The sequence below is a fragment of the Aphidius gifuensis genome, linkage group LG2 (genome assembly GCF_014905175.1).
Source record: "Aphidius gifuensis isolate YNYX2018 linkage group LG2, ASM1490517v1, whole genome shotgun sequence".
Lineage (NCBI taxonomy): Eukaryota > Metazoa > Arthropoda > Insecta > Hymenoptera > Braconidae > Aphidius > Aphidius gifuensis.
In genome coordinates, this window is record NC_057789.1 from 18,428,865 (window position 1) to 18,443,305 (window position 14,441).

General features: G+C 28.1%; 1 pseudogene; it reads right to left on the reverse strand.

Moving 5' to 3' along the window:
- Window positions 1–13,045: 13,045 nt before the first annotated feature.
- On the reverse strand, window positions 13,046–13,419 carry LOC122850447 (annotated as a pseudogene).
- Between the last annotated feature and the right edge of the window lie 1,022 nt (window positions 13,420–14,441).

The following is a 14,441-nucleotide window of genomic DNA, read 5'->3' on the forward strand; positions in this document are numbered from 1 at the left end:
TGATAGTGCCATTTTTCGACAGGGCCCAATTTCAAATATTGACGGATCGGATCCGGCAGTAATTCAATCGACGACGCTTCATCTGTAGACTCTACGATATTTTTTTGAAATTTTTTGGTCGTTTATTTTTTTTTTTATTAAACAAAATGTAGTGTCAGAATTTGTTTTTATGTTACAAGGGCAGTGGGAATAATGTGTGAATTTCCAAAGCGCAAGAGGAGTAGTGCGCTTATTAGAAATTCACACATTATTACCACTGTCCCTAGTAACATAAAATATGGTTCGTTACATGTGCCCAATCAGAGAGCCCGCTCACAACTCATTTGGAGGGGAAACACTCGCCAAGGCTCGTGCTTGCCCTTCCAAATTCGTTGAGAGCACACTCTCTGAGTCGGCACTTGTAACGAAATATACTATTGCAAGATATTTTTTGAACCGCCGAACCGAATTAGTTGATGTTAAATGAAATTTATGTTTTTTTTTTTCCCCAAAAGTAATCATCATATTTATTTTCAATGTTTGGGCCTTATCAGATGTGATAGTGCCATTTTTCGACAGGGCCCAATTTTAAATATTGATGGATCGGATCTGGCAATGATTCAATCGACGACGCTTCATCTGTAGACTCGACCAAATTTTTTTGAAATTTTTTCGTTGTTTATTTTTTTTTTTTATTAAACAGAATGTAGAGTCAGAATTTTTTTTTGCAAAATATTTTTTGAACCGCCTAACCGAATTAGTTGATGTTAAATGAAATTTATGTTTTTTTTTTCCCCAAAAGCAATCATCATATTTATTTTCAAATTTTGGGCCTTTTAAGATTGAATATCCGCATTTTTCGACAGGGCCCAATTTCAAATATTGACGGATCGGATCCGGCAATGATTCAATCGACGACGCTTTATCTGTAGACGCGACGATATTTTTTTGAAATTTTTTCGTTGTTTATTTTTTTTTTTATTAAACAGAATGTAGAGTCAGAATTTTTTTTTGCAGGATATTTTTCGAACTGCCTAACCGAATTAGTTGATGTTAGATGAAATTTATGTTTTTTTTTTCCCCAAAAGCAATCATCATATTTATTTTTAAATTTTGAGCCTCATTAGATTTAATATCCGCATTTTTCGACAGGGCCCAATTTCAAATATTGACGGATCGGATCCGGCAGTAATTCAATCGACGACGCTTCATCTGTAGACTCTACGATATTTTTTTCGAAATTTTTTGGTCGTTTATTTTTTTTTTTATTAAACAAAATGTAGTGTCAGAATTTTTTTTTATGTTACAAGGGCAGTGGGAATAATGTGTGAATTTCCAAAGCGCAAGAGGGGTAGTGCGCTTTTTAGAAATTCACACATTATTACCACTGTCCCTAGTAACATAAAATATGGTTCGTTACATGTGCCCAATCAGAGAGCCCGCTCACAACTCATTTGGAGGGGAAACACTCGCCTAGGCTCGTGCTTGCCCTTCCGAATTCGTTGAGAGCACACTCTCTGAGTGGGCACTTGTAACGAAATATACGATTGCAAGATATTTTTTGAACCGCCTAACCGAATTAGTTAATGTTAAATGAAATTTATGTTTTTCTTTTCCCCAAAAGCAATCATCATATTTATTTTTAAATTTTGGGCCTCATTAGATTTAATATCCGCATTTTTCGACAGGGCCTAATTTCAAATATTGACGGATCGGATCTGGCAGTAATTCAATCGACGACGCTTCATCTGTAGACTCGACGATATTTTTTTGGAATTTTTTCGTCGTTTATTATTAAAAAGAATGTAGTCAGAATTTTTTTTTGCAAGATATTTTTTGAACCGCCGAACCGAATTAGTTGATGTTAAATGAAATTTGTGTTTTTTTTTTTCCCCAAAAGCGATCATTATATTCATTTTCAATGTTTGGGCCTTATCAGATGTGATAGTGCCATTTTTCGACAGGGCCCAATTTTAAATATTGACGGATCGGATCCGGCAATGATTCAATCGACGACGCTTCATCTGTAGACTCGACGATATTTTTTTTAAATTTTTTCGTTGTTTATTTTTTTTTTTATTAAAAAGAATGTAGAGTCAGAATTTTTTTTTGCAAGATATTTTTTGAACCGCCGAACCGAATTAGTTGATGTTAAATGAAATTTATGTTTTTCTTTTCCCAAAAGCAATCATCATATTTATTTTCAAATTTTGGGCCTTATTAGATTTAATATCCGCATTTTTCGACAGGGCCCAATTTCAAATATTGACGGATCGGATCCGGCAATGATTCAATCGACGACGCTTCATCTGTAGACTCGACGATATTTTTTTGAAATTTTTTCGTTGTTTATTTTTTTTTTTATTAAACAGAATGTAGAGTCAGAATTTTTTTTTGCAAGATATTTTTTGAACCGCCGAACCGAATTAGTTGATGTTAAATGAAATTTATGTTTTTTTTTTCCCCCAAAAGCATCATCATATTTATTTTCAAATTTTGGGCCTTTTAAGATTTCATATCCGCATTTTTCGACAGGGCACAATTTCAAATATTGACGGATCGGATCCGGCAGTAATTCAATCGACGACGCTTCATCTGTAGACTCTACGATATTTTTTTTAAATTTTTTGGTCGTTTATTTTTTTTTTTATTAAACAAAATGTAGTGTCAGAATTTTTTTTTATGTTACAAGGGCAGTGGGAATAATGTGTGAATTTCCAAAGCGCAAGAGGGGTAATGCGCTTTTTAGAAATTCACACATTATTACCACTGTCCCTAGTAACATAAAATATGGTTCGTTACATGTGCCCAATCAGAGAGCCCGCTCACAACTCATTTGGAGGGGAAACACTCGCCAAGGCTCGTGCTTGCCCTTCCAAATTCGTTGAGAGCACACTCTCTGAGTTTTGATATTAATTAAATTTTTATATTAAATTTATTTTATGTTTTGAACAAATAATCGGTTAAAAATATGTGAATAAATTGAAAGAAATTATTATGAATAAATTATAATTATAATTATATAGTCCTAGTAAAATATAATAATTTAGACGAAAATGATTTTAAAATAAAGAATGATAGTCAAAAAAACTTAATCATATTTGAAATAAAAAAAAATAAAAGAAAAGTATACCACTTATATAATACTTAGAATTCAATGCTGGGATGAATTTGAAACATACGAAAACTACTATGTGACTTAAAGTATATTTCATCGAATGACAGCTGAGTGTACACTTTGAATGCGCATGGTTATTTTAGCTAAAGTTTGAATGTAGATAGGTTATTTTTATGTGAAGTATTAATTGTTTTTTTATTTCTATTTTTTTATTTCTAATACATATACGTTCAGTTCATAATTCTATTAAAAAATATTTTTTACCAGTGTCAATCATTTGACTTTGAGAATTAATTTTTTTAAATAAATTGTATATGGAATATATTAATGTAAGAACAGTAACATTCAAAATCATTTCTTCTTTGACTGTGTATATTCGAATATAATAATATAATAAAGTTGTTCTCATTATAAAATATTTATGATATAAAAAATTATTGATTCAGTAGGTATATTCTTTGAACTTTAAAAATTAATTGTTGAATCCAACTTTTATTTATAAAAAATATCAATGTAACAATAAAGATAATAATTTTTTTCTCTGAGTAGTTATACTTAAATATATAAAAAAGTAAATATTTTATTCACTACCTATATTTTCAACTATAAAAAAAAAAATTTACTCATTCTAATTATATATGAAATATATTCATGTTACAATAGAATCGCTAATATTTAAAATATTTTTTCTTTGAGCGAACATATTTAAATAAATATGGAAAAGTAGTTTATCCAATAGTTGTTATAAATTAGAATGTTAAATTGAGCGTAGTTTTTGGTAATGTTTATTTTTCTAGTTCAGTTTACTTGTATATTTTTCATGAGCATGGCATTTGTAAAAATAATAAAATCACTGTAAGCTATACTAAGACGTAGTACTAATTATTATTTTGATATAGATGAACAACAACAACAACAACAATAACAACAACAACAACAGACGCTGGAACCTATTAGAAGAATTTTGCTCATTCAACAACATTAAATTACGTAAGGAGATTGGTGAAGCAATGCGTGATGGAAGTAAAAAAACTATATGTTTATTACTCATCGGAAAAATAGAAGTTACTGTGGTTGGAAATACAACAGAAGAAGTAATGGAAAAAGCCAGTATAGAGATGATGGATAAAATAAAGATGTTAATTAATAAAGACGAAAATGAAAATCAACACCCAATAAGAAATAAAAATGATAGTTACTTGGGGTATAATCCTGTTTCAGTATTGAACGAATACTGTCATAAAAAAAATTCATTTCCAAAATATGAACAATTAAATTGTGAAGGTCCACAGCATGATCCATTATTTACAATAAAAGTAACTTATCCGATCCGTTATCCACTCAATCAAGTTACTATGCAAGACTATAACTCTATTGCATCAGCTCGAACAAAAATTGAAGCAAAAAGAAAAGCTGCTCATTTAGCATTAACAAAAATTAAAAAATTAAATCAAGAACCAAAACCTTGTCCACCTCCAATACCTATCAAGTATTTGAATTCAAATGCATAATCAGATTAAAATGTATCTGCTTGAATGAATTATCGTAAAATGTTTCATTATTTTTTTTCTGTCATTTAAAAATTTTTTATTTTAGTAATATTTTTTTTTTTAAATATGTTAGTGATAGTTAATGAAAGATTTTTCAAATATTAGATATCTTTTAATGTAAAGAAAGAGAAATAAATATTTTTTCAAATACAATTGTAAAAAATATTAATATTAATGTTTTTAAAATATTGAAAATAATTTTGATATCAAATAAAGATATAAAAATTAACTGTAGTAAATTGTTTACTTTTATTTTAGTTATTTTTTATTTTAGTAATATTTTTTTTTTTTTGGAATTATGTTAGTGAATGATTTTTCGAATATTAAATATCTTTTAATGTGAAGAAAGAAAAATAAACTTTTTTACAATTGTATTTGAAAAAGTATTGATAATGTTTTTAAAATATTAAAAATAATTTTGATATCATCAGGTAAAGATATAAAGATTATAACTGTAGTAAATTGTTTTCTTTTTCAAATATTACTTGTAGTTTTTTTATATTGAAAATAAATTTTTCATTTATAAAAAAGTAAAACTGGATTACTTACAATTGTAGTTAATTGTTTCTTCAAAAAATATAAGTAAATGTTTTCAAATCAAATAAAGATATAAAAATTATCGCTGTAGTAAATCGTTTCGAGAAGATATTAATATATGTTTTTAAAATATTAGAAATAATATTTTTTAATATAAATAAATAAAAAACGTAATAATAATAAGTGTAACATTTTTTTTTTTTTTTTTTTTGAAATATTAGTGAGTGTTTATGAAAAATTAATAATAATAATAATTATAACTATCTTAAATTTATTTTTTGGTAAATATTACTGAATTGTTTTGAAAATTAGAAATATATTGAATTCATTCTTTAGAAAATATTAATGGATGGTTTTAAAAAATTGGAAAAGAAAATTATAAATATAGTAAATTTATTTTCTAAAAATTATTAGAAAATTGTTTTGAAAAAGTAAAAATAAAAATTATAAATATAATAAATTCTTTCTTCCTTCAAAAATTATTAGTGAATGGTTTTTCATTATAAAAATTATAAAATAAATATTTTACGATTTTACTAAAAAAGTTAGAACAAAATTAAAATAAAAGTTTACAATGTTGAATATTAAAAACTTAATATGTTTTGATTCTAATTTTTTAATACTTTGAAAATTATAAGTTTCAAGTGAATATACTTAAACAAATAAACAATTACATATTAAACATTTCATGAATTGAACAATTGCTGATAATAAAGTAATACAAGTGAAATAATAATTATAAAATCATTGTTTAATTTCAAACTTGTAAATAATAAACCTGAAGAATAATAAAATAATGAAACATGTTTGATATTGAATCAAACAATGACAGCTGCTCAACATAAGTTTTTTAACAAATCATTATTTCGGTTATTGACTTTTCTTTTTAACAAATTAAAATGAAAGCTAGTATAAATAGAAATGTATAATAATTTTTTTTTTTTTTTTTTACGCTGGTATATTTATAAATATATTTTAATTTTTTTCAATATATGTTCAGATAAAATGCTCATATTTATTTCTAACGTATAAATAAGGGATTTATTTTCAAATGATAATTGTGGTTGTTTTAATTCTTGTATTACTTTTTTGATTATATATATAAATCGGTGTGTCGGTAATATCAGTTTTTCTTGAGATAATTAATCTATAAAAATTTATTGTTTTTTATTTTAATTTCGTACAACATCTAAATTAGGGTATGAAAGTATTATGTCGGTAAGATCAATTTCTCTTGAGAGTAATAATTTATAATAATTTATTGTTTTTCATTTTGTAAAATATTTAAATTAATATATGGAATATTATGTTGGTAATATCAATTTCTCTTAACAAGTAGTTTATGAAAATATTTTTCTTCATTTGATTTTTTAAAAAATTTAAATTAATCTATGAAAATATCATGTCTATAATATCGATTTCCTTCAAGTGTGAATATTGTTTTTTCTTATTTAATTTTTCATTACATAAAAATAATATCAATTTCTCTCATGTAAAGATGAGTCATTTTAAGAATAACAGATGTTTTTTTTTTATCTATTCAAGTTTTTGTAAAGCATTTAAATTAAAAAATTTATAAAGTAAAAACAGTGAATTCTTTTTCCAAATATAAGAATTAATTTCATTTTGAATTTTGTAGATATGATAATAAATATATCTCAATTATAATAATAACAATAAATATAATATAACAAAAAAATAATCGTAGGGAATTTTATTTTCACCTTTTAATTACTTCATTCAAAAAAATTATTTCATTCAAAAATACAAACAAGTGAATACACGTTGCGTGTGTGTGTGTGTGTGTGTGTGTGTGTGTGTGTGTCTGTAAATATTTCCCATACATATCTATCAGAAAAGAAAAAATAATTGTTAAAAAGAATAATTAAGAATATTCAAATATATAATAACAATCACATTCTTCAGTATCAGATTAAATTTAAGTTTTTTTAAAATTATGTAATACATATTTGATAACTTGTAAATACATATTATTATTGATAGTCAATCTAGTTGAAAGGGATAAAATACATATTTAACCATAGGTGTGTAAGTACATTTATACATGAATTATATGAAAGTGATAATGAAAAACATTAATTTGTACATTCTGCTATATGTACGCCCCCTCCCAGGTAGAAATCTAATGTCTATTCGACGTCGAATAGCGCTCGATTTCCGAGGCCCACGCTCCGTTCGACGTCGAAATTCGAGCTCGAAACGATGTCGAAGGGTGACGCTATTCGATGTCGGATCGACGTCGTTTAGGACTTGTTCATAAAATAATCGCTTGCATTGAATTTTGATAGATGGCAGTAGAGTCAAGTTCTATATATAGGTAAAGAAGGCAATTTTTTTTATTAGCAATATCATTAAAAGCAATAAATTAAAAAAAAAATGCCACAACCTCATACGCAGGGATGGGCATCTGTGAGTTTTTGAGTTGCTTACAATTATCCATGAATGAAACGTTTGAAACAGGATAAAACGGATAAAACCCACGTGATCTCTCAGTAGCTCAAATTTTTACCATAAAATTTTTTTTTTGCTACATCTTTCCCTTAGCTACTGCTTGTCCTTAGTCATTTATTTATTTAACAAATGAAATAAATGTCATTTATTTCAAAAAAAAAAAAATTTCCAAAGAAAAAATGTAGCTAAGAAAACATGTAGCTAACCCTGGTAGAAATATTACTCCGGCATTACTCCGGCATTTCTCCGTTTTTGGCCCATTTCCGGAGAAATTACTCCGACGTGAGGTTGATGGCGGAAAAATTACTCCGGCATGAAATTGATGGCGGAGAAAATATTCCGGCACCAATCTCATGCCGGAGTAATTTCTCCGCCATCAATTTCATGCCGGAGTAATTTTTCCGCCACCAACCTCATGCCGGAGTAATTTCTCCGCCACCAACCTCACGTCGGTGGGCTATATTAGTTAGCTACATCTTTTCCTTAGCTACTGCTTTTTCTTGAACGTTATCATTTTTTAAAAAATACATGTATTTTATTTTTTAAGAATAAAAATGTCCAAGGAAAAGATGTAGCTAAGGAAAAGATGTTGCTAAGGAATTAATGTAGTCACGAAAATTATGTGGTAAGCAACATTAATTCCTTGGCCACATCTTTCCCGTAGCTATATTTTTCTCTTAGCTACTGCTTGTCCTAAGTATTTAACATCTATTCCTTAGCTTTTTTTCGGATTGTAATCCATTTTGGTTACAACTGATGATAGTTCCAAGTTTTACCGCTAGACCGAGATGTTTTATACAAATGGATAAAACTAAGGATGTTTAAAACATTATGTTTTATACATGTCCATCCCTGCTCATACGTTTTGAACTGTCAATACATACATTGATAATATTTATTGATATTAATATTATTAATTCTAATCTTAAATTTATTTTTGATAACGAATAATTTCATAATTTTACAATCAATCTATAAACTTATAATTTAATAGTTTTACAAAATGATGAATGACAAAAGTTTAGAGAAGCAGAGGAAACGAATGGCGAAATACAGGGCAAAAAAAAAAGCTAGACTCGAGCATGTCAATAACAGGGATGAACCTGATGATGGTATGGTTGGTGTACCAGTTGATGGTGGTCAATCAGATAGTGCATCAAATAACAGTAGTGTTGGTGTACCAGTTGATGGTGGTCAATCAGATAGTGCATCAAATAACAGTAGTGTTGGTGTACCAGTTGATGGTGGTCAATCAGATAGTGCATCAAATAACAGTAGTGTTGGTGTACCGAGTGATGGTGGATCAAATCCAGAATCATGCATAAGTATTGATAGATCTGATGGTGATGGTGATGGTGATGGTGATAGATCTGATAATAATGATGATGGCGATAGATCTAATGATGATAGTGATACATCTGATGATGGTAATGGTGATAGATCTGATTTCAATGATGATGGTGATAGATCAGATGATGGTAATGGTGATAGATCTGATTTCAATGATGATGATGATGATGATGATGATGGTGTTGATAGATCTGATGATGGTGATGGTGATGCTGACTCTGATGCTAGTGTTGAAGATGACAATTTTCGAAGAAAAATAGGCTTAATTGAATGGGCTATTTCACGAAAAGTACCACATGTGACCTTAGATGCGTTACTTGTTGTTCTTAGGCGGGATTGGCCTGGTGGAGATTCATTACCAAAATCTTCAAAAACGTTACTAGGAACTCTGGGGGCCAGATATAATATAAGACCCATGGCCGACCTCAATGGGTTGATGGGCCAATACACGTATTGCGGCATCCAACGTGGTCTGGAACAATGCATTGAGCCTGATGCCCATGCAACTAATGATATCAGTCTACAGTTTCATTGTGATGGGTTGTCTGTATCCAAGTCAAGTCGTTCAGATATATGGCCCATCTTATGTAAAGTCTATTCAAAATCAGCCAAGTATGAACCATTTGTCGTGGCGATGTTTCATGGACAATCAAAACCAAGAAACGTTAATGAGTACTTGGAGGATTTTGTAAATGAGATCAATGAATTACTTGCGGATGGTCTTGTCATTTCGGGAAGACATTTCAATGTACATATTCAATGTATTATTGCTGATACTCCAGCTCGAGCGTTTTTAAAATCTATATCGGGCCATACAGGTGTACATGCATGCGAGCGTTGCACAGCTTTGGGTCAATCATCAGCAAGTTCAAATAATGAGGGTGAAGAAGAAGGAAGCCAAAGAATGAGAAGAAAACCAGCAGCTACAACCGTATTTCCTAATGTTGAAGAAATGAAAAGAACAGATGAATCTTTCAGGACATTCAGAGATCATCAGCACCACAAAGGACCATCATTATTGACAAGCATTGTTCCTCACATAAACATGATACTCTGTTTCGTCTTGGACTTTATGCACTTGGGATTTTTGGGAATTATGGCGAAATTCCTTGAATACTGGTTTTCTCTTTCTTCACGATTCAGAGTTGGTCAACAGCATAAAACGGAAATATCTAGGCGTCTGGAACAAATTAAAGGCCAAATACCCCGAGAATTTCAACGGAAAATTCGGGCAATTAATAATGTTTCCAACTATAAAGCTGTAGAGTATAAGTTTTTCGCTTTTTATGCTGGGCCCATCGTTTTAAAAAATATTATCCCAGAAAATCAATACAATCATTTTATTTTATTTCATCATGCGTCAAGACTTTTGTGGAGTGAACGAACAGCACGCCAGTCCGTAAATCAAGCAAACGTTTTGCTAGAAATGTTTTTCGAACGAAGCAAGCAAATTTACGGTAATTTATCAGCTACAATCAACATGCACAACTTGATTCATGTAGCTGATGATGTTGTGCACACAGGCTTGAGTCTAAGCGAAATAAATGCGTTTGCTTTTGAAAATTATCTGGGAATAATAAAAAGACAATTACGTTCGCCATATCATCTGTTAGCTCAGATTTGTCGACGGAATTATGAGAGAGTAATAAATTTAAATACCAAAGCAAAACGTGTTGTTGAGACTGAAATATTAGAAGCTGATGGGAATATCATTTCAAAGCTACGATATCAAGAAAAATACTTCACCACATCGAGACCTAACAACATGATATTGTTGAAGAATGAATTTATTGTTGAAATTCAACAAATATATGAAGAAAATGGTAGAATCCTCATACAAGGCCAACGTTGGATGACTAAAGGTCCTATTTATCATACAAATGAATGTGATTCTACAGATCAGCACATTTATGAATTGAATGACAATCCAGTTCCTCTGCTTATCACTTTTCCTATAAATCGAATAGACAACAAACTGGTAAGATTCGATTTGAATTTAAAGGAAAATGGTAGAGTTAAAAAGTATGTAATGCCCATGTTACACGAATAAATATACACGCTAAACATGATTTTTTTGAGAACTGTAAAACAGACATTACAAAAGAACCAAATTATTTATATTACTATCATCATTATCATCATCAGTTTAGAACAAAATTTAAAAAAAAAAGTGTATTTTATTTGTCTGAAAATTCAGCGTGATGGAAATGTTTCAATACGATCACACGCTTATATTGTTGTATTATTATTTATAATATTAATACATTTAAAATAAAAATAAACGAACATAATTATAATATAACCTCGTTACGCCTGTAATAAATATTTGAGAAGTATTTAATGATTAATAAATATTCAATGATTAATTCAGCTAAAATGAGCTTAAATGTGACTTGATTTTTGAGCCTTGTCTACTATATAATACCAATAATAATAATAATAATAATAATAATAATAATAATAATAATAATAATAATAATAATAATTTGATAATGACTTTATTAGCTAAGCTACCCCAGAATAGTTAATTATAACTAATACAAGCATAAAAGCAGGACCTCATGATGATTTAAACTTTCTACCTATCTGTTTGTCAACATCAGCAATTATTTTATATTTTAATATCTATTTTTCATCATTTGTTCTATCATATGAATTATTTATTCCATTTTTTAATGAAGAATCTTCAGCTACTTTTACATTCTTTAGGTATAAATGATAACGTATGATTATAATTATGAATAATCATCATAAATAAATTTGTCATTACAATCATTTGATTGTAATTATGACTGGCTATATGCCACTTAAACATGTACATATATTGCAATTGAACGTTGAATAGCTTTTTTGGTTCATGTGTATTTTTATCATGTGGACATATACATCAATTGTTACTTGTGCACGTTGATTCAAGCTTTGACAAATCGTTGATTTTTAATCATCATCATCTGGATATATTGTTATTTTCATCATCATTATCATTCACATCATGTTGACGTACTCAAGTTACATTTTTTCAAGTCGATCCTTTGGTACATCTGAAATATTAAATGGTGATTTACTTTATTGACATTCATTAATATTATGAATTGTTTTATTATTATTTGGACAATGATTGTTGTATTTGAATCAATATTATATAATTATATAATTTTTAGATACATTTACCATTTCAAGTTCATTTTTTAAATTGATTCAACTTTTTGATATTTAATGATATTTTATTTTTAATTAGTTTACTTTTTAATAATATATTATTATTCATTAAACAATCACTTTCAGAATAATAAAATAGATTTTTTACAAATATTAAAGCTTAGTCAAATACTCCATGAATATTTAGAGTAATTATAATGATTCCTTTGTATTTGATTTTTTAATAAAAAGAATATTATTATTATTATCATTTACTTTTATTAAATATTATGATTACCGTTATGTTAAGCTTGAACATAGTCCAGTTCTTTCTTCAATTACTTACAGCCAATTGTGATAGTTGTCTTATTAATGTAAAAATAAATAATAATCAATTAATTCATTTTAATAGAATTTTGTTCATCATTATCATCTGTAAAATAAAAGTACTGGCACTCATTAATAATTCATAAGTATTTATTTATTTTTTAAGTAAAAAAAAAAAATATTCAATTTTACTTTGAGAATTTATTTATATACTTCAAAAAAAAAAATTATTTCAATTTATTTTTAAGTAAAAAAATATGATTGTATTTCATATGAACGACAATGTATGTCAAACTTTCTATTGTTAAAAAAAAAAAGTATTAAATGAAACATAAAATATGTTATTATAGTTTACAAATATTATAGTCATAAAAATTTCAACAAGTGTTTGAGAATCATATAAATGACAGATTTACATACCACTTAATGAACGAATAATGTTCGTAACAAATCATTTAATAATGATGTTTTATTGTTATTCTTATAATTTCTGTTATTTAATAAACTACTGAATAACAATTGTATTGCCTAATTGTGTTGATTCAGTTGAATTTAGGTTATTAACACCAACGATTCATTGTTTAACACCAAGTGTAAATTCACCAGTAACAGCAGCAACAATTAATACTGCATAATCAGCTTGTGATGTACCAGTTATTATTTTTACTAAAATCACGGTGTCCTGGTGCATTAATTATTGTAACATAATAATTTGATATTTCAAATTTCCAAAGTTCACGTTCAGGTTTTAATTTAAATACCTATACCCAGTACCTATGCATATTTAAATGAACCTTTACCCATTTCTCGTCCTTCCTTTCCAAATTTTTCAATAGTACGTTTATCAATACCACCACATTTGTATATAAGATGACCAGTTGTTGTTGATTCACCAGAATCAATATGACCAATCACCACAATATTTATATAAATTTTTTCTTCACCCATTTTTGGTAAATTTTTTATTAGAGTTGTTGATGTATTTTGATTTAATATAAAGATGTTTCATTCATATTTTGTCAATGTTATTAGATCAAATTCTTTTAACAAATAATGTACTTGTTAGTAGCTAATTTATATTTCTAAAATTAGTTGTTACATTTGTACTATCAAAATCTAACGTTGAAGTTATTTGTATAAACCCGATTTGTTATTGCTATTGTGCTGGTTCTTTTAAACCAACTTGATAATCTTTTAGACGTAAATTTTTAAATAATTCAGTTGCACATTGATGATGTGTATTTATATTTTATCAGTTGCTGAAATATTGGTAAAAATTTTCCATCATTTATATTTAATTATGAAAGTCAGAATATAAAGCCTTGAGGTTAGAAAGACAAGAACAACAATGGCCACTATAAATTTTTTACTTCTAACAAGAAGAAGTCATTTTCTTTTTCTCTTTTCTTTCATCACAAAAAACAACGCGTGCATCTCAGATAGTTGAGCACTCGGTTGACTCGGTATTACATACATGTAGTCCACCATCGCATACACTGACATATATCAAGCACTCCTGCGCTCAGCAGTGGTGCTCTAACGGGATATTTTTTAAGTTCTCTTTCTCTCTGTGTTGACCAGTAAAAAATGAAAACAAGTTTATTCCTGTTTTTTTTTATTCTCAATACGTAGATTAAAGAAAAGCTATTATTACCGTTAGTGATTGATGATAGGGTAATAGTTAATATTTTTAAGCACTCTTTATGAATCTGGAATCGTAAATTATATATTTAATTGGGAAAATAATTAGGATAATAATAATTAGGAAAAAATTAAATAATCAAATAAAAAAAAACCGGGTTTATCACTTCAACGAGTGTTTACATCAAGTTGGTGCAGTTTTTTTCTTTTTTATAAAAATATAAAATTAAATAAACAATGTCAACGGACGAAAAAGTTTTAAAAAAATATGTAATTGTGCGTTTTGTAAGCCGGGGAAGACAGCCTTCGACAAGGTGCATTGAAATTTT